The sequence below is a fragment of the Diadema antillarum genome, unplaced genomic scaffold, assembly GCF_040938485.1.
Source record: "Diadema antillarum isolate AM-2024a unplaced genomic scaffold, OU_Dant_1.0 seq00001296_RagTag, whole genome shotgun sequence".
Lineage (NCBI taxonomy): Eukaryota > Metazoa > Echinodermata > Echinoidea > Diadematoida > Diadematidae > Diadema > Diadema antillarum.
Window position 1 is genome coordinate 796853 of NW_027272075.1, and position 21355 is coordinate 818207.

The 21355-nt window shown below is 39.8% G+C and overlaps 1 pseudogene; it reads right to left on the minus strand.

The window, feature by feature from the left end:
• LOC139708054 (A disintegrin and metalloproteinase with thrombospondin motifs 7-like) overlaps window positions 1–21355 on the minus strand; it is a 195718-nt pseudogene that overhangs the window by 95702 nt on the left and 78661 nt on the right.

Genomic DNA, 21355 nt, shown 5'->3' on the forward strand with positions numbered 1-21355 from the left:
GTTAGTTTTGAAATCCGTTCGACCAGGAGCAGACGTATACCCTTGTGTGTATGTTCTGCTTCAGAAACGGATTTTTAATCTAACATCACATCGCATCCTGGTCGCTGATGAAGAATGCGATGACTAACCTGTTTGGTGTCTTGTTTCTAAAACATGCGCTTAATTTCCTCGCCAGGATAAAGCGTTTTAATGCCATTTTAGGTTTTAATTTCATTTTTTCTTCAAATCACATCCCCAACCCACCAACCCCTGATTAACCAAAACCTAAATCATCCCACACCCACATTTACCAACCCACATACACACACACATACACCCACACACATACACACACACACACACACACACTCACACACACACACACACACACACACGAAGGTTCGTTATTCCGAAGGTTCGTTTTTTCCGAAGGTTCATTTATCCGAAACACACAATTCCCTATACCTAGAGGTTCGTTAATCCGAAAATGAGAAAGGGTTCATTAATCCGAACGTCTGTGGCGTTATTCCGAAGGTTCGTTGATCCAAAAATAAAATTCGGAATAACGAACCTTCGGAACAAAGAACCTTCGGACTAAAGAGCCTTCAGAATAACGAACTTTTGCAATAACGAAATGTAACCCCTCCCCACATACACACACACACACCCGAACCAATACCACCTTCCTTCCTGATGAAACGACTTCCCAATGTTGATTCATAAGACATAATGGACCGTATGCAGAAAAGCAGCGTCCGCCCGCACGCAAGCACCACTCCAAATTCATATACAAATCCGCCAAACAAACTCATCAAAGTCAAAGCTGCTCATAAAACCAATGTCAACGTTTATGCCAGCAACAGCTTACTAGGTATCCCTCCCCCACGAGCAGTTAAAAAACACATATGCAAAAAGCTGACATGATAAACACATTCTTCTATCACACATACACACACACACACACACACGCACGCACAAACGGACACTAAATTATCATGTGCGCGCGCACATACACACTTCCTTGAAACCTCACCATGACTTTTTACATGGCATGTTTGCATGGATGTAGCCATGTAAGTTATGTGTTAGTTTATTTCAATGACTATGTCCAGAACGATATTACCCAGCAAAATGTGCTTCGAGGGCGGGCGACAATCCTTGCCGCCAGCCCTCGTCACGGAATGTCGCCAGACGACAATCCGTGACGGGGGCGACAATCCGTGACGCCAACTCCGTCAAGGATTGTCGCCCCGAGCCGGGGGCGACAATCCGTGCAGGGGCGGAAATCCGTGTCGCAACACACGTTGGTTCGAACGAGGCGTAAATGAATCGATTTGGGAACGAATGGAGGAACCCGGCCTCAACAAGAAGGGGGGCCTCCGTTTCAACCTTTCACATGCCTGGGACCGGGATATTCCGAGCCGTCTTTCAGGCACTGGAAGCGCATCAGTGCGAAATATTCCTGCACGACTTACAAGGACCATTCTTACACTTGAAGCACGCCCAAAGAAGCCGATTGGTAATCGGAGAAACGTCGTACTACGTAAGTTTCCATTTCCGTTTTGTGATTTATAATTTTGGAGATTAGTGGAACATATAGGGAATACACACCACCAGGCGGCAAAGAGCATACTTCTTTCTCTTTCCAACGCAGTACTTTCCTCCGGGTGATGGCCTAGACAAACCAAGAAGATGAGTTTTGACGTGGTACAAGAAAATGATTGATGGATAGATACATGAATCAATATTCTATAGATTAATCAAAATGTGTTTTTTTTTGTGATTTTTCTTTACAGTATCCTGCAGGGTTGGCCTATTCAGTTGTATAAAAGTGCTTTTCAAAGCGGCAGTTTTTATTATGTACATCTTGAAAATCCATGGAATATAGTGTGTACGTGAATTACACAAATCAAGTTAAAGGACAAGTTTACCTTGCAGCAATACTAGTAGAACATATCGGACAATCCTTTCAAAAGTTATGATTTTTCTTTAAGTTTCTGCGAAGTCACTGCAGAATGAGAAGACTACTAAAGCTTATGTTGTCACATACGTAAGACGATACAAGCAAAGTATAAAGGGAATTTCAAAAAATTGCATTTTTTTGGAAAAAAAATGCACATTCCCTCGACTTGTCACTGACATAACGATTAGTTGAGGACAATGTTATTCCTCCTGTCTTTTAAAAGAGGCAAGTCTATTGCTATTTCATTTTGTGAGAAAAGTGAAAATATGTCGAATTTGCTTTTTTCATATCGTTTTACACATGTGACATCACAAGCTGTAGTAGTCTTCTCATCCAGCGATGACGGCACTGAAACGTTAAAATTCCATAATTTTAGAACAGATTGTCCGATTTTCCTCAAATTTTCAACAATGTGTCCTATTAATATTGCTGCATTCTCTCTATTGACATGTTTATGAAGGTGAACTTGTCCTTAACTACACTAGAGAGTGAATCAAACAATATACATACATCATGCGGATACACAATCAGAATATCAAATATTATACACTGTGATTGAAGTGGGAAGAAACCCAAATATTTGCATGTATTCAACAAAGGCAAAGAGTGATATTAACATTTTCATTCATTACTAGTAGTCATTTTGAATTTCAAAATTCAATTACATGTAATTTTATTTTCCCTCATAAGATTGTTCGAGAAAAATATTAGATGATACTGTATACCTTGTGCAATACATTTATCATGTGTGGAGCAACGTTGAAAGCTCCCCTTATTCACATTTCTTAATACCATTACTTAAATCTGTTCTGTGGTTGACTATAAATCTACATTTCCAAATCCTACATTTTTTGACACAAAGTAATAATGTTTTGTTATCTCTTTTCGCAATATATATCAAGAAAATAGGCTGAAAAATTAACATCAGACATCACTTATAGGGCCTACCAGCATAAACTCTACAAGGAGATCTATATTTGAGAGTAATAATGATATAGTAAGAATCATATCTTAAAAGATTTTAACGAAAAATCTATGATAATTAGGTAAACTGTAAAGTCTCACATCAGGCCATGTGTTTCTGACCGTTGGCTGAGCATGCTATAGGAGTTTACCTAGGGTTGTCACACTCCCTCTCTCGAAACACTACCCCAGTACCACATGTCAGAGAGCACTCAGACCACTCGCTCCACGAACCCCATCCCCCGTGGATCACTATCTGTGGGTGTTCGTCGATTTCCACACATTCCCCAGAGATACACCACTATCGCATTTCAGAGAAAATGACAAAGAGAAAATTGTGAGTAATCGGTTGCGCATTTTTTAGAGTAGATAGGTGACTCGGGTACAAAAGAATAAATTGACTGATACTGCGTCAGAGAGAATTTAAATTGACATTTACATTACCACGTGCATTTTTATCGATTTGCAAACCAATTAGCATACCTACTTAAACGTCTCCACCATAATGTTGCCATAACAATTGTTCTACGAGACATGATTTCACCTTAAGCACATACATCTAAATTGCAAAGAGTTAATTCCAGAATTTTATGTACTCTTTGCGTGCTATGCTCTGATATAGAAATGCTCTCATTTTCTCCAGTAGCAAATTTGCTGCCGTTGTCAATGTTGTGGCAGTACCTGTTTACTGTCACTTGGTTCTAATATATCACGTGGTCTAATTCCCAGTTCGTCGTACATCAATACGGCTAAACTCATTGATGTACTATCAACTTTGTCAAATGCCCGTTTGGTCAAATCCTCACGTAGTCTCATGCCCAGATAAACTAATTGTCGTTTTGTCTATTGAATGACCGGATTATCTAATTATCATTTCGTCTATTTGTTGTTGTTGTTGTTTTTTCTCATTTCGTCTAATATCACCAATTTGGTGTATTGTCAGTTCATCTAAATTCCATTTAGTCTATGTTTCATTTGGTCTACGGCCATTTTGGCCATTTTGGGGTCACCCCCCATGAGACCGACATTGAAAATAGGTCCATACGTCATACAGCTCACGAGTTATACAGCCCACGAGTCATACAGCCCATGAATTCGACACTTGGCAAATGAAGGCCATGACTTCGACACAACGCAAAAAAGGGCTCACGAAACCGACAGGACGAACAGCGCCATCTTTATGTCAACTACAAGCATGTATCGGTACAGAGTGTTGCATTAATGACAGAAAAGGGGAAAAGGGGAGAATAACAAGAACAATGAATGGCTTTCCTCATTTCTAGCTAGAAGATGTATGGCCGGCAGGATGTAAGATTGTCCCTTTTCTCTCTTGCTCCACTAGTAGTCACATCCTACCCAACTGCTAAGAAGTTTTTAGAGATCCAATTTGTCTATGTAACTATATAGTTCAATTGACGAAAATATTTTATATCGCAGCGATGTTTTTTTTTTGTGTGTGTGTATGTGCGCGCTTCCATAGGTAGCCCCACTCATTTAGGGCTCTTATTATTTTGTTTCTTTTTCCGGGTTCTTGTTGCATTTTTGCAGTTTGGTTGTTTATATTGTATTTTGTTTGTGTCAAGGAGCTTGCTAGACCTCTTCCATTCAATTTGTTGGTAAGTTAGCTGTATATTTTAGCGGTTGAATTTTGTATCTTGATACTGTAGCCTACTCTGCATTGACATTTTCAGTGTCCAGTGTTGTACACTTGATCCTACATCTTGTATGTGTAGTTGCTTTGTACTTTCAATAGCACCTTTTGTTGTCAGACCCTACACATGTGTATGTCAATAGCATCACCTCCACAGCAATGGAGGAGGATTAAGATCTGGCGTCTCTGGCATCTCTTCTTTTGTATACCTCTGATTGTATCTCTCTTGAACGTGAACCATGTATTCATGCTGCCAAGTGATGCTTGTAACTGTAATCACAGTCTACTTTCTCCTGTTCATAGGTTTGTCAGACACTGTGGTATACCTATTGCACATTCACATACACACTAACAGAAAGACATATTAACCAATTTCATTCAAAACAGCAATTTTTAAAAAACAACAATAAAAAAAATATGACAGCACAAGCTCCGTCCTTGCATCATTACAGATGTACTTGGCCCAAAAATAAAAAGAAAATAAATGCACAACTTATCGACCAATTCGGTTTGGGGACTGTTTTTTATGGTAATTTCTAACTGGGGGTTTCAAGTGTGCCTAACAAAAGACAATGTATACACTGACATAGTAACGCACCTGGCTCATTGCATAACCCATTGAAAGTGCTTTTGTTCTTCTTTGGAAACCCCAGTAATGACCGCCATTTGTTACAGTACTCTGAAGTCGGATTCATCTATAAAAGTTGACAACTTTAAAACTACGTTAAAGAATCATTCATATTTCATAATGTTCTCACCCCTCTGCTTAATAATTTCTTGCTTTCCATAATTTCTTGTCCGCCTTGGACTACTTAACGTAACAATGTTAGAATTTTGGGGGCTTGGGTGTTTGTTCCAAGTTCATTGTGTCACTGCCGGCAACCAGACATTGCCTGGTGGGAGTGTTGCTGCGCGGAAAGTAGTAGATGAAGGTTCGAGTTTCCATGGTTTCTTTGTTTTTCCAACATGTTTGTAAAGGCCCTGTCACACCTTTCCGGGTAAGCTAAGCGGGCTTGATGCGAGTAGGGATTTTTCCAGCATGCAGGAAAAATTTTGCCAATATCAATATAGCTGGTCAATTCTGCGGGCGTGGAGCGAGCTATACGAGCAAATTGTGTGCATGCTGAGGGTCAGTTACTGCCTTTCTGCTGATTAGGTTAGAGTCGGCTGCGGCCAAGTTAATGACATTCCGTGGGACTTCTGTCATATCAAATTTCTTCAGAGGGGTTCCTTCACCGAGTTGTCACCCTCACTCGCCACCCATGCGCCTGACACGCAGGTCACACGGAATGCACATAAGTAGAACGTAAGTAGCACGGGTCCAGCAGGTAAACCGCAGGCGAAACTCTCCCAAATCCTTGCCCGCCTGCAAAAATTGTCCTGCGTGCTGGAAAATCCCCACACGCAACAAGCCCGCCTAGCTTGCCCGGAAAGCATAAACTTGGCTGCGGGTAAATAGGACCTGCGTGCGCAACTACGGGTAACTACGGGTAAGGTACGTGCTAGGTACTGTCATATGCGGATTCATCTGCAAGGACCTCCGGGTAGCAAAAAAAAAAATGCTCTGCGCAAGTCGCACGCAAGGCTTGCCCGGAAAGGTGTGACAGAGCCTTTAAAAAGTACAGATAAACAGTTGCGATCTTACAAATTTCATTTGTAGAGGGAGACAAATTGAAAAAAAAAAAATCACCCTTCTCCTTAATAATCTCTTGCTTTCATTAATGCCTTGTCCGCCTTGGACTACTTAACATAACAATGTACAAATTTCCGCGCTTGGGTATTTGTTTGCAGTTCATCGTGCCGCTGCCGGCAACTAGGGATAGCCTTGTGGTAATGTCGCTCCCCGGAAAGCAGTAGATGACATATTTCAGTCCAGTGTGTTTTTTTCCCCCGATATGTTTGTTAAAGATTATAGATGAGCAGTTGCTATCTTACAAATCTAATTTGTAGAGGGAGACAAATCGAATAAAACGCACATCTCAACTCTGAATTACAGATCAGCAGTTACGATCTTACAAATTTTATTTGTAGAGGGGACACAAATTGAATGAAACGCACACCTCAAGCCAGTTCGTAATTAGCTCATGTACTCATTGGTACAAATGACCTTTCTTTTTTTTCTCAGTTGGTTAGGGCACTTCAATCGCTTTCAAAGCGACATAATACATAATGCCTTAGTCACACAGTGCTTTGCAATGGGTTACGTCCGCCGCGGATAGATACGGATGAGTGAACGCAGGGGGACGCAGCGTGGACGCAGGCATCCGCAGGGACGTATGTAGACGTATCTGTCCGTAACTCATCCGTAAAGAAACGCACAATGACGGCGCCAAGCCTGCGAAATTTTGAAATGTTCAAAATTTCGCAGAGGGATTCTACGGATGCAGACTTACGCAAGTAACCGTAACCAAACGTAATTATCCGTAACTGAACGTAACTATCCGTAGCCTGGACGCAGACCATCCGCAAGAAATTTTACCTCCCGTCCGTTTGCGTTCGTTTACGTCCACCGTAAGTATCCGAAAGTAACCGCAAGTGGGAACACAGAGACTCGTGGGAAGCCACTCAACTCGTGTTGCCAAGCTGCAGCGCATTTACCTGAAGGAATGCTACAACACAGTCGGAGCAGTGGAGAGGCAGAACCGCATGGTCAAATTATGACATTTCTCCCACAAAATGGTCATTTTAGGTAGTACCCATATACTCATGACATCGGTTGACCCTTGGTGCTAAACTTTTTTTCTTGCACTCTTTGAATGTATATTGTTTTCGAAAAGGCAATATTTTGGGTAGGGGATGGGGTGAAAGCATTTCATTCACTTTTCTGGCCGGGAAAGGTGTGGGACAGCGATAACTATATAAAATTCTCTATGTCAATGATATGTCAAATTCTTCAAACATCCTCTCTTCTTATTATTTCCGGATGATAATAATGTGTTTTATCTGATTCTGATCGATTATTGATACTTTAAACGGTGAATTAACGAAGTTACTCCATTGGATAAGAGCGAACAAACTGTCAATAAATTTGCAAAAAAAAAACTAAAAAAAAAAAATGTATGCTGTTCAGTAATTCGCCGGAAAATTTACCGAGAAGTATTATCATTACAGAAAAAAGCTCTTCGTGTCATTTGTCACGAATCGTGAAGAAGTCATACTAATAATTTATTTCACGAAAATAATATTTTGAAAATTTTTTACCTTTATCGTTTGCACTTAGGACAATTCATGTATAAACTCACTAACCATTCTCTCCCCTTTGTGTTTGATTCCATGTTCTTAAAGAATGAAACTGTTCATGCATATCCAACCCGTCAATCCCATGAATATCATTTGCCTTTGACTAGGACGGTTTTTGCAAAATCTTTTTTCTCCTTTTCTGGACCAAAATTCTGGAATTCTCTTGACAATAATATAAAAGAAGCTTTAAGTTTTAAAACATTTTCTTTAAAGTTAAAGAATTATTTCAAAACTTCGTATGCAGCAAAATAATTCATTCTTCTTTTTTTTTTTACTTTTGATTTTCAAAATCGTTGTTGCGTCGGTAACCTAACTACTCTTTGTTTATCAGCGAGCCCGTGCTTCTGTGCCTCCAGTGCCCTGGTTAAGACCCACCATTTCCCTCTCCTCTCCCTCCCTCACCCTTTCCACCTCGGACTTCCTACCTTCCTTACTATCTTTCTATCCTCTCATCAATCTTTCCTTATAAGAGAGCCGCTTTGTGTTTGTTAATGTGCGTTGGTATGTGTGCATGTATGTGTGCATGTATGTGTGTATTACACTGTCTGTCTTTTTTTTTGTACTACCGTTTAGGGAAATTGTTGTTGTTGTTGTTGTTGTTTTTTGCAATTATATTTTTTTTTTTCTGTATGAGGGGACTGCATTCTACAAGCCCTGCTTTTTAGCAGTCCCCTCCATTTCCAGCAATATTGTTTATGCCTTCACAACAGTGACGTAACAGTTATTTGTATCTCTGTTGATAATTTACCTGTATCTCTTTACAATGTTATTCTGTTCATCGCATTGTGGTACTGATTTCCTGACATCTATGTATTCGAGTGTTTCATTGTATTTCTAATTATTTTGTTTGTTGGAAGTGAAATAAATCAACTTGAAAACTGAGAACGAATTTAGTATTTCTCTACCCACTTTACGCTCCATGGAATATGTATTACATTTTTTGTATATATATTGTACTTGGGTGTGGGAGGGGTGTTTGAAAGTCTTGATGTCTTTTTTTCTCTGGAAATTTAATAAGCATTGTTTTATTATAAAAATCTCCTTAACATAACCCAATAAGTCATGAATATCGCTGCACAACGACAACGTAACCACAGTTTGTCTATTCCATGACTGTGAGTAATAGTTTTCTTACTCTAATGTTTAACTTATCGATCTATATTGTATTATATTTGTGGTATAATTACGTTATGTATTCTTTACAATTATGAAGTTTATTCATATTTGAGTTGCACAAATAGATTTTAAACCTCAAATTCAAAATTTCATATATCTTTTATCACTGTAAAGCACATTAAAGGGATAGTACAGTATTGGTGGAGATCAGAAAGGGGCTTTTAACTTTTCGCGAGATACCAAGAAAACACTTATGAAATAGTACGGAGCATACCATTTTAAGAGGAATTCAAAAGTTTATTTGATGAAAATCGGGTTTGGAATGACTGAAACATCCAAAAATAAAGTAAAACAAAGCGATAGTAATAAAGTGTGGGTCCCACACTTATTAGAATCGCTTTGTTTTGGATATCTCGGCCATTTCAAAACCAATTTTCATCAAATAAACGTTGAATTCCTCATGGAATTACATGCTCTTTCATATTTCATAAGAGGTTTCTCATTGTCTCACCAAAATATGTTAGAAACCTATGATTAGGTCTCAACCAAAACTATACGATCCCTTTAAAGGATTACGGATTTTTTCACAACTTGTACGTAATTCAATTTCAGTTTTCCCAAGTCATGCCAGTGTACAATGTAAGACAGTCCAATATGTGATAACCTTGCTGTCATAGTACACTGACTTAGCAGGGATCGTCACAGAAAACAACACTGTCCATAATCATTTATAACAATCTGTAACTATCCGTAACTAGCCGAAAATATCCGCAACTCTCCGCAAGTGTTCAGAACTATTATGTGCCAATTCGTAAGAATATCCGCTAGTGGACGCAAATATTCGCATTTTGGTCGTATTTGTCCGTATCGCCCGCATTTTTCCCGGTATGTTTTGAACAAATTTTCTAGTGACGGCAAAGGATCCGCGGGAGTCCGCAGAAAAAAAAAAATGACTTTTTTTGGACGTAACGCCGGACGCAGAGCATTATGTGACTGGGGCATAAGCTTGACCGACAGAACAATCTATGGAATTGATGTTCAAACAAGGAATAAATCTGCGTTTAGATCAGGTGATTAGACTACTCCATGCGTTGACGTTTCATTGTTTTGTATTGAATGCAATAACAGCCTATTTCCCTTTAAATTGCGAAATACCATTCTTGCTGTCAGGTGGATGTGCTGGCAAGCACCATTTAGACATGGACCTTCTACACGTGGACCATGAACGGAGGTCTTTCTTTGATCCTGTCATCACCGCCGCCACGTGATTATGTGCATCTTAATGAGAGTACATTCAGATGTTGGACAGTGACAATTGTGTAATCACGCATCGTCACTGACAAAAGAACCGTTTCCCTCATTTCGGCCTTATTTGACTGAGGTGCCTTTTCAAACTCTACTGCCTTTGAATTAACACCAATGCTGGGGAGCAGCAAACGTCATATTATGTCAAATTTTGTGTCACAAAATGAGTAATTACAGAAGTGGACACTTGTGGACATACATTTAACGTTACTTAGTGGTGAGACATGTTATCTACCGTTGCTGTCCATGTTTTCTCTGAAATAATGTCCGAGAGATAGGACAAATTAGTTTACAAATCACAACGAACTTGCCAAAATATTTCCTTTCTCTCATAAAGCATGTACATTTCGCAAATGTAATTGGCTGAGCGATGCTTATCTCAGTGAATTTACAAACCAAAGTGCCTGTTGGTACGAATGACCTTTTCTGCTCATGCACAAAGTGGAATTACGAACTGGTCTATTCTATGACACTTTATTTACGACTGGCGTTGTGATTGCTTTTTTTTTTCTGTTACTCCAGCTGCATGCATCGCTTCTGTATTACACGTTTGTTGGGTCCCATTTCCCCTTTATTATTGTTATGTAAGTCCAAGTTGATATCCCTGTGAATTTCAGTGTCCGAATGTCCCTGTCTCTGTTTCTATTATTCTTTTTGTCTCTGTCTCTGTCTTTGTCTTTGTCCTTACCTCTGTTTTGTATTTCTATATATTTACTGTGATACTGCATATTATGGAATGTAATATTCATTTATGTTAAACTTTATGTTGTATAGTTTTGGTTGAGCCTTAACTTCAGGTTTTTATCATTTTTTTGTGAGATAGTGAGAAACCTCTTATGAAATATGAAAGAGCATGTAATTCCAAAAGGGATTCAATGTTTTTTTGATGAAAATTGGTTTTGAAATGGCCGAGATATCCAAAACAGAGCGATGCTAAGTAAGTGTGGGACCCACGCTTTATTACGATCGTTTTGTTTTACTTTGTTTTTGGATGTTTCAGCTATTCCAGACCCGATTTTTATCAAATAAACTTTGAATTCCTCTTAAAATGGTATGCTCTGTACTATTTCATAAGTGTTTTCTTGGTATCTCGCAAAAAAGTTAAAGCCTAATTTTCATCTCAACCAGTACTGTACTATCCCTTTAAGGGCACATTCGTCAGAAGTTTTTGTACTTCTAGTACAAATTTGACCGAAAATTGACCGAATGTTACTTATTTACGAATGTTAACTTATATATATTCATATTTGATGGCAAGAAATGTCACTGAACCTGAACCTGAACATTAAGAAGCAGAATGAAGTCGTTATAATTGTTACAAAAGTACGATAATGAAAATATTCTATCCTTACATGTTAACTCTTTATGTGCCATGATGGAAACCCCCTGTGTGCCTCATTATTCTGAGACACAAACGTAGTCAGCTTTGAGAGAACATTATTTTTTCAAATCTGTGTATGTTATAAATTTCTCTTGAATTGGACATGCAGTGAGCAAAGTCGTAGAGGAAATACAAAGCTTTGCTTTGTTGTAAATTTTATGACAAATCAATGATTGTTTTTCTTTCAAATGCCCAGTAGCTACATTACTGTAAAGGCATGACTTTGCACACAAAACAGTGACAGAAACTTAGAATTGACACGCATATCCCACTAGGGAGCACCACTTGCTAGTCAATCAAAATTGCAGCTATATGTGAGATGAACGGAATCGCGAGAAACGCTTTCATTGTACTTTGGCGATTCATCAATCGGTTTGGGCGGGTTTGTGCGTTTGAGCAGAATATGCGAAGTTGGCACCCCGTCGTCTGAGTCGGGCGTGCGAACGTGGCACTAAGAGGACTGTCTCTCCTACCTTTGGTGGTTAGGCAGATTGAGATTTAGTTTGTCATTTCTACATTCTTTTTCAGCCATTCAACCTAAGGAATCGACTAAGTTCTTATGATTCTGGATATATCCTCTCTGTGACTTACACTCCGCTTGTATGTACACCGAAGGATGACGCATATTGCAAAACGTAACCGCGCTCTCTCGGATTCTGAAACCCACCTTGCATACATTGTAGTTAGTCCATGTGAACATTAGACGCAGTGTACACTAGACTAAATGGTATTTGGACCTATTGGGCATCAGACTATGTGGTCATTTGACCTGCTCAGTGGACTAATTGATAATTAGCCCAACTTCGCCAAAAAAGTGATAAAATACACTCTGTCAGGGTTTCGACACTAACTCTTTTCTCTGATCTGTTGACCTGTTCGGGCCTCTAAAATATTTGACTTTCAAATTCAGTTGGCCCGAAAAAGAACTGCAGTGGCCCGAAATGTAGAGGAATACAACAGTTCATTTTGAATTTTAGCTGCCCGACAGGACCACCAAAAGATAACCATTTTGGAAATTTGGTGGCCTGATGTCGAGCCTTGTCTATGTAGACATCAGCCATAGTGGGTGAAGCACAAGTGGTTATTAGACGAAATGGTATTTCGACAAAATGCAAAGCAATTCAAGACGAATTGAAATTACACTATAAAGTGAAATCAGACAACCAGATCGTTAGATAATGTGGTATGCAGACCAAAGGACAATAAACCATCTAGATATAAGACGAAATGGGCATAGTCCAACTGGAAACTAAACGAACTGATAATTAGCCTGAGTGGCGATTGGGCTACTGGTAAATGGTCGCAATGGTTGTAGGTGAAACAGAACTAGACCATGTGGGTTGACTAGAAACAGGCATTAGACAAAGTGGGAGTAGAACAAGTGACAGATCACTGTCGTAGCAAACATGTTATAGAGAAAATATCGTGACTTTGCATGACCAAGATATTGATGGCAAACGAAGTTTGAACATGAAATAAACATTCTCAAACACTTCTGATATGTTTTAACATTGTTTCATCATAAACATAATACATTTATGTTTTATTTTCTGGAAATTCAATGAATCAGTACACTGTCCCTCCGATTTAAACTATAGAAATACTCGACGTAGCTGCACCAGCATTTTAACAGAGACAACCAACGATCTTTAGCAGACAAGTTTACACAATGCATTCAGTTCTACCAGCAAATACGAGGTCTCTTGGATAAATCAAATAGCAGCAGTGTGCAATGTACTATCCTTGAACGAAACGAGAACCTAAGCTGGACTCACCTTGTCCTTTCCACACCGCGTGCCTGGCGCAGCAGCGGAAACACGTGACTGGCACATTACACCCACACTACACCATAGTGTTGTACACAAGTCCGACTTTCGGGTCCATGACATAGTAGATACAAGAACAAAAAGCTCTTAAGCAACTATACATTATGCAAATGCAACGAACATACAAAATGCATCAGGGACCATCCTCGGAATATATTTTGCACAAGGCTGCCATTCTTTTAAAGAATTCCATATAAATTCCAGTTATTTCCTTTTTTATTTTGTGATACATGCACAGTACAGTGTATCTCTCTGTAATATTCATTCTGGTTTTTGTTTCATGTTTGTAACGCTTATGATAATTATGTATCCTATATTCCTCACCTGGTCGAATAAATAATAATAACAACAACAATAATAATAATAATAATGATAATAATGATAATGATAATGATAAAAAGAACACAACAGCGTTTCATTTGGTAACCGATTGATGTGGTACGTGATCAAAAAAGTTAGTGTCAAATATGACTCCCTCCATTCCGGAGTATGTCACTGGCTTCACAGCACATTCTGATAATATACTCACAGGTCGGAAATTTGTAACGTTCTGGCTAACATCTGTTTAGACTTTTACCTAAGTATACAACATAATGTGACTAAAATTCCTAAAGCAGAGTCCAGTGTAAGACTGAATATTTGTTGTTCTGAAAGTTTCACCTCAAACATGGGACAGACTGTGGCGTTTGGTCCGTACTGCAACCGGCACTGATGGTTTGCGGTGTACATGACACCCGGAAGCAGGCTCGGATAGGTGAACGGAGAAGACGGTAGGTCTTCCAAGCAGGTACCCCAACCGCGACTGCAAAGAAAGAATGTCTGAAGTACATGTGACTGTCATTGCCATTATGTAATACATCAGTTTCATGGCACGACGAAAATTAATCAGCTCTATGATTACCCTGAAGATATCAATATCATAGTACAGTAATATTTAAGTGAAAAGAACGTGGACGTGTACAAATGGCATACAAACAGGCAAAATATTATCCTTCACCACTATATTTGACTCAGACATTGCTAAATCAACATTTTGTCTTTTTTCACATCTTTCCTCACAATTACGAAGGTGTGTGTGTATGTGTGTGTGTGTGTGTGTGTGTGTGTGCAGAGACATGAATAGCCTATAATAACAGGGTGTTCCTAAAAAGGTAACTGAAGTTCAAAGGTTAGCTATGTCAATAATACATGGTTTATTCTTGTGAAATGAAGGGTACAAAACCTACTTTTCATAGTTTTGAGTTTGTAAGGTACGAAACCAACTTTTCCGTCAGTTTTTAGTTTCATCGTTTGTTTGTTTTTACACCAGGTTTTAATTAAATGCCATCCCCTCTGTTAAGATTTTGCGATTGACTGCAAATTACAATCTCTGGTGAGCACGTCATTCTGCCCTTACCTTTTGTACACCAACATCTTTGACACGTCCACCTCCCCTTTCGACACAAAGCTTTGAACGACGCTGCATGTCTCGCACTGCTCTTCTAATACTTGCAGGATAATGACCAAGCATCGATCTCATGCCGAATACGCACCTGCAAGTCATCCAGATCAGGTGGTGGGGATGTGTATACCCTGCTCTTTAGGTATCCCCAGAGGAAAAAGTCACAGGGTGTCAAGTCAAAAGAGATCGTGGAGTTCATTCCAAGATTCCTCAAGGTTGAGGGCAATTATGCGTTGGCCAAATAGCTCTACCAGCCTCTCATAGACAGCTCGAACACGGTGAGATAGAGCACCATCCTGTAACCACCAAAAGTGCCGAAACACTCCTCGATCTTGTCTTTCAAAGTTTTTTCCAGGTGAACAATGTCCTCTTTCATCAAGTCTAGGTGCATGCCACCATTCATGTTTCTGTTGAAGAAGTATAGCCCAATTTTTTGGCCACTTCCACACAGTCCAGCCCAAACGCTCCATTTTTTTCTGCTCTTGTTTAGGTCGTAATTGAACTCTGGTGGATGTCCTGCAGCCGCGTACTCCACACTTTCCCGTCCATGCTCAATGCGGCTTCGTCGCCAACATCAAGGTTTCGCATGATATTGGCATCACCCTCAATCCTGCCCATAAGCCATCTCGAAAAGTTGAGCTTCCTCTGGAATTCCTCTCCAGCAGTTGATGACGCTCATGCACTTTGTAAGAATACACGTTAAGAGCCAATAGTGCAATACAACGGAAGTTGCAGATGCAGTTGTGGTCCTAGGATGGACCTCCAGTTGTCTCCTGACTGCTGCAATGTTTTCTGGACATTTCCCACTCCTCCGCCTGCCAGAATTACCCTTTTTTCTTTTAAGACTTGTTCAGTATTGTTGGTATTTGTGCACATTTGCCCAGATAGTCTTTCTGGATGGAGGATCTCTGTCTGGGAACCGCAAAAGGAATACTTCCCTTGTATCCATTGTTTTTTATCGTTAAAATGTTGTGTGAAAGGTTGTTATCACCAATGTCCTTTGCTCGATTGTAAAGTTGCACCATGATCAGATATCATTTGCTGTCTCCTGTTACATTTAAGACTGCACTTGTCCTACTTGAATACTTCTCTGCTGGATGAAAATGTAGCAATCAATGCCACTCATCTCTCATTTTCATTCACTGAAAAGAATGCTGGAAAGGACGTGCTCATCAGAGATTGCTGCTAGACACTGGTTATGTAACATCACATTTACTTGCAAAAAGTTAACAGAGGGGATAGCATTTAATTAAAACTTGGTGTAAAAAAACAAACGATGAAACCAAAAATCTTACAGAAAAGTTGGTTTCGTACTTTACAAACCAAAACTTGGAAAAAAGTAGGTTTCGTACCCTTCACTCTCAAAGGAGTCTAACTCTGTGATCCTTGGCAATGGTGACGCAAGCAAAGTGATGAGGCACTTTGTACACTTTTATTTCAATAAACATTTCACAAGAATAAGCTATGTATTCTTGACATAGCTGACCTTTAAACTTCGGTAACATTTTTTTAGAAACACCCTGTATATGAACTGTAGGATCACTATGGGTGCGTTCGAGCACTCAAAAGCGACCCAAAGCGAAGCGTACCATACAAGGGGGATTCACACGTACACACATTAGCGGGTTACAAAACCCGAGTTTTGTAACCCGCTAATTTGCAAGCTCGAATTTTTTGCACGTGTGGACACAAAAACCCGACAATGAGCGCGATCAGCAGCACGATGCTAAACCAAAGAAACTTGTTCTCATTTCAGAATTAGCGCATCAATTTGCCCCGCGTGTACGTGTGAAAGATTTGGTTTTACCAAGAAACTCGGCGTTATATATCCCATCATTCAACGCGCACATCAAGAGGGCTCCGCGGAAAGATCCTTAACCTCTTTGATGCACCCAAGAGGGCGTAGTCCAACAGCGGAGGCAGCTTTTTGCTCTGTGCTCTGGAGGCCTCACGCTCCTAATTCAACTCGCGCATTGCCTACCGGGAAGGCAGTACAAAGATGAGGTAATGTTGTTTTTTACCAAAAAAATCATTAAAAATCAGTCAAGTGGAAAATTGCCACTTTTGGTAGTGTTTGACATTGCTTGAGGACAGGAGCTTCTGCAGGTTATGAAGAAGTTGAATGAATCAGGGTTTTTGTATTTTTAATGATTTTTTATTGATGTATGAGGTAATTTGCTATTTTTATCATTTTTGAGAGTGACTGGATGACTAGTCTCGTATGGAGGCTCTTAACTTTTTTTAGAGCTGGACAACATCCCAAAATATGTTGTTTGCTTGAAAGCAGAGACAATTTCCTTTCATCTACTTCAATTTAAAAAAATTCTACGATTCGATTGATTTTTTATGATTCATGGAATATGCTGCATTTAACACAGGTTTATATGGGAGCCCGGAAAAGGAGCGTGAGGCCTATACTGTGAGACTGGTAGGCAGTGGGCATGAGAGTCGTCTGCTAGAATGCGATGTTCTCGCCAGCAAACGGCGTGCAGAGTGTACGGGAAGGTTCCCGGGGTTACTGCCATGGTACCTGCTAGCTTAAATTCGGAAATATTCTTTAAGGGGTAAGTCAGACCACTAGTAAACAAGTGTAGTCCTATTTCTAAGGTAGCCCTTGCCCTCAACTCTTACCATAGAACTAAAGTTGAATCCATTGCCGACCCAAAGTTAGATTTCAGCCCCAAATCAGATTCTAACCCCAAATTTAACCCTAACTAAGTAACATTAGCTTTTAAAACCCTTACCCTACCGGTAACCCTAACCCAAACCCAAACCCTAACCCAACTCTAACCATAGCCCTAAAGTTGAATCCATTGCCGACCCAAAGTTAGATTTCAGCCCCAAATCAGATTCTAACCCCAAATTTAACCCTAGCTGTTAAAACCCTAACCCTAAAACCCTATTAACCCTAACCCTGTACTAACCCTAACCCTAACCTAACCCTAACCCTAACTAACCCTAGCCCTAACTAACCCTAACTAGCCCTAACTAGCCCTAACTAGCCCTAACCCAAACCCTAACCCTAACCTAACCCTAACCCTAACCCTAATCCAAACCATAGCCCTAAATGCCAACCCAAAGTAAGATTTCAGCCCAAAATCAGATTCTAACCCCAAATTTAACCCTAGCTGCCTAGTAATATGAACAAGGCTCAAATCTAACCCAGTCTAAGCTAGTGTAGAACTCTAGTCTAAAGTTAGACCGAGTAACTTACGCCCTAGCCCTCACCCTGCCTAGCTTCCCCTCGTCCTAACTGTGGGCCTATATCCTTAAGTTTACTTGTACACCTCAAAACTAGCACCCAGTGACAGTGTAACTGTATTATTTTCACTTTTACTGTGAAAATGGAGAGCTATGTGTGTAAAAACTGTGATGGACGTGCTTGGTCCCATGCAGACAGTGGTTTTTTGTGTTGGAAGTTTCCTTGCTGTACGAATTCATGTTCACGCACCAGCCATGTGCCATTTATTCACCACTCATGGTCTACACATTCACTCCATTGCATTTCATTCTAACAACGAACTCAGCATCATTCTCTCAGAAAAATGTAGTGCTATCAGTTTTCAAAGTGTCATAGTCATTTACTGACATTTAATGAATAATATATCTGTGTTGCAGGTTGTCATACACAATATTCTGGTCCTGGGTCTGAGGGAGCCAGCAGGTTTGTGCATGAACGTTTTTATACAACAGTGTTTGTTTCTTTCTTTCTTTCTTTCTTTCTTTCTTTCTTTCTTTATTGTTGTTTTTTGAGGGGGGGGTGTTTTATGGCGACAAGCAAGAAGATTTGGATATGAATGCGGAAGAGTGGAGCAAACATTATTCCAAACAGTTAGAAATTAAGATGGACAAGAGCGCGGGTGATGATCCAGTGGTATGCTGGCTTTTTACAGGCCGAGTCAATAAGGCGGTGACCTTGTAAATGTGTTGGAATAATAATACTGGAGAACAGTGAATAAAGAACACTTGCATTCTGACTCCAGATCCAAGCAGTCAAGCATCTCACTAACCCCACAAAACATAAAATGTATAAACCTGTACTCATGCTCTCTGTTGTTGCCCTTATGTAGGGCCATTCTGTAGGCATGTCCTGGAACCCCCCCCCCCCACATTTCCCATCCTATCTTATTCTATCCTTCATATTTTAACCTCTGAACTCTAATCCCTACCTTATATCGAGTTTTACAGTGATATATATTTTAAAAGTACATCATAGTATATTTATGGCCTGGTGGTGGGCTCAAATGCTCCATGGAACAGTGAAATTGAACTTCCCTTTCTTGCTCATTGAACTTAAATATTTATCTTGATATAATATGAATAATTATTTTGATATTTTGGGAGGTTTTCAGGGTATCCAGCATTTAAACCTTCAAATTGGACTGAATGAATGTCATTGAATTATTGTCTATTTGGGCCCTACATCCAATTTCACCGAACCCAAGGTATAATGCCAGCAAGGGTGCATTGATTGGATTTCAGTACATGATGCATTGTAGCTTGATGGGGTCCACTCTGCTGAAAACAAGCATGAAATGTAGAACGTTTTATATCGTTGTAGTCGGAATTAATATCTCTACAAGATGAAAGCGTTCAAAAAGTGTTTGGAAGCACTTGACTGCTCTATAGGCCTCACGCTCCTAATTCAACTCGCGCATTGCCTACCGGGAAGGCAGTACAAAGATGAGGTAATGTTGTTTTTTACCAAAAAAATCATTAAAAATCAGTCAAGTGGAAAATTGCCACTTTTGGTAGTGTTTGACATTGCTTGAGGACAGGAGCTTCTGCAGGTTATGAAGAAGTTGAATGAATCAGGGTTTTTGTATTTTTAATGATTTTTTATTGATGTATGAGGTAATTTGCTATTTTTATCATTTTTGAGAGTGACTGGATGACTAGTCTCGTATGGAGGCTCTTAACTTTTTTTAGAGCTGGACAACATCCCAAAATATGTTGTTTGCTTGAAAGCAGAGACAATTTCCTTTCATCTACTTCAATTTAAAAAAATTCTACGATTCGATTGATTTTTTATGATTCATGGAATATGCTGCATTTAACACAGGTTTATATGGGAGCCCGGAAAAGGAGCGTGAGGCCTGGACCACAGAACTCTACACACTGGACCCATTTTATCGATTCTTTGTATCACCGACTATAAGCGTTAAGCCGAGTGAGGGCGCGATACCGACAAATGCTGAACCCGAGGGGAAAAAAAGGATCCATGCGGTGCAATTGCTCAGCGCTGATGACTTTCCCCGAGATTTTTCAGGGAGAGCAATTTTTATTTTTTTTTTAATTTATTTATTTCACATCTTTGAAAAGGGTAGCCCAAGTCAGTACTGGCTGGTTTTCATCGGGGCCCTTTAAAAACACAACACATAAAACATTCCAGAATTACAGTTACTAACAAACAAAGAAAAAGAAAAAATATTATATACATTCAATACAATAAAAATCAAACATATAACGCTTATAGATCAATTTCAAAGACATGTAAATACTACAACGTTTCTAAATGAACAAAAATGAATTGGGAAAAACTACAACAATAGCATTTATTGCACAATTCAAACAACCGATAAAACTGTGAAAGTACTAGTCATTGATTTTATTAAAAAAATCTCGATATCAAAACGCACTCCTTTTGAACAATTCTAAGTTGGGGGAACATCGTGTCTCTAGACTCACACATATCATAATCTGCTTTTGAACAAACCTAAGTTGGGAGAACATCGTGTCTCTAATGGCAAATTATTCCAATGAGATACCGCTGTGCACACAAATGATCTCCTGTAAAATTCGGTATTACATCTCGGGATCTCAAGTTTGCACTGACCCGAGTTGCGTGTAACGCGTTGGGCTATTGCATCACGCATAACAAACTTATTTGCGAGTAAAGGGGGTGCAAGATGGTGCACACATTTAAATGTCATGCATGCCTGTTGCGACACGGATTGTCGCCCCTACACGGATTGTCGCCCCCGGCTCGGGGCGACAATCCGTGACGGAGTTGGCGGCACGGATTGTCGCCCCCGTCACGGAATGTCGTCTGGTGACAATCCGTGACGCTTGTGCAGTCCCCAGTTTTTTACCTCGAAGGCGACAATCCATGATGGCAAAAAATTTGTTGCGACACGGATTGTCACCCCGTCAAGGATTGTCGCCCCGGGCTCGGGGTGGTTCCTCCGGTGTTAAGCTTTGGTGGGATGGGTATGACTGGTAAGTTTATGCGTATGTGTGTGTGTGTGTGTGTGTGTGTATTTGTTATGAGCTGCATGATATGTAATGTGTATGATTTGTAGGTGCGTACAATAAGTGACTTGTGTATGGGTTTCCGTATTGTTGTGTGTGTGTGTGTGTGTGTGTGTGTGTGTGTGTTTGGAGTATAATAATACAATATGTAGAAACTGTGCATGTGTGGTGGTTGTATAGTGGTAGTTGTTTGTTTATCTGTGTGTATACGTGTGCCTGTGTGCTTACGTGGGTATAT